Genomic DNA, 1,018 nt, shown 5'->3' on the forward strand with positions numbered 1-1,018 from the left:
CACCCAAAAAGAAAGATAAAGAAATCAGAACGATGATAGAATAAGAAGATATAAAATAGAATGTATGGTAAAATAGCTAAGAAAACAAAGTGCAAAGTATCTCTAAACGCCTACTCCTCGGCAACGGCGCCAAAAACTTGATAAGGTCCCCTTTGCGTTTATCCCGCAAGTGCACGCGTTTGTCGAAGTAATAATCGTGGATTAGCGGGTATCTAATCCACAGGGAATAGGGAATAAAAATACTTAATCCTCTTCTTAGCTATGTGAAAGATCAGTAGTGATAAGTGTGACAATGATTCAATTCTCAAAAGTAAAAACAACAAGTAAGAGAGCAAGAGTAAAGGAGGAGGTAAGGCAATCAATAAAGATGGGGTACTCGGATAATGCTCCGCCTAGGACAATTGTTCAAGTGCAAGAACCCTCTATTATGCTTCCTAATCAATGCAATGGTGAGTTGTGGAAATCCTTAAATACAAAATCCCAAATCTAAGGTCAACTATGCCTAACACTATACATGTCCCGGAGGAGAGATTAGATAACCTCTCAACCTCGCACTTGAATAGAGTTGCAATGAGCTTGATAAGTGCTTGAGTAGACATATTTTTATATATGTTTTACATGCATTGAGCATCACTTTTTACTGTGGTTTATGTCTCATATTGTGTATTTGGTGTTCTTTTATGCATATAGGTTGTGAATGCCTTGAAGAGTAAAAAGGAAGCAAAGATAGGCTATAAAGACACAATGTTGGGAGTTCTTGTTCAATTCAAGGACCAAGACACGAGAGCGAGTTCATAAAGCGTGGAGATGTGTGCCAACTTCCAAGAAGATTCAAGTCAATTCACTATTTGGAAGGGGCACAAAGGTAGCCACATCTTCATATTCCTTCTCTTTGTGAAGATTGCAAGACCTCTCAAAGATACGTCGATGAAAGAAAAGCTTTTATAGCCTACCACATGGACGTGTGCCCGGACATGTGGCCTTAAGAGAAGAGTGTTCGGATCACGTTTTGTGAAAA

The sequence above is a fragment of the Dioscorea cayenensis genome, chromosome 7 (genome assembly GCF_009730915.1).
Source record: "Dioscorea cayenensis subsp. rotundata cultivar TDr96_F1 chromosome 7, TDr96_F1_v2_PseudoChromosome.rev07_lg8_w22 25.fasta, whole genome shotgun sequence".
In the NCBI taxonomy this organism is placed as follows: Eukaryota; Viridiplantae; Streptophyta; class Magnoliopsida; order Dioscoreales; family Dioscoreaceae; genus Dioscorea; species Dioscorea cayenensis.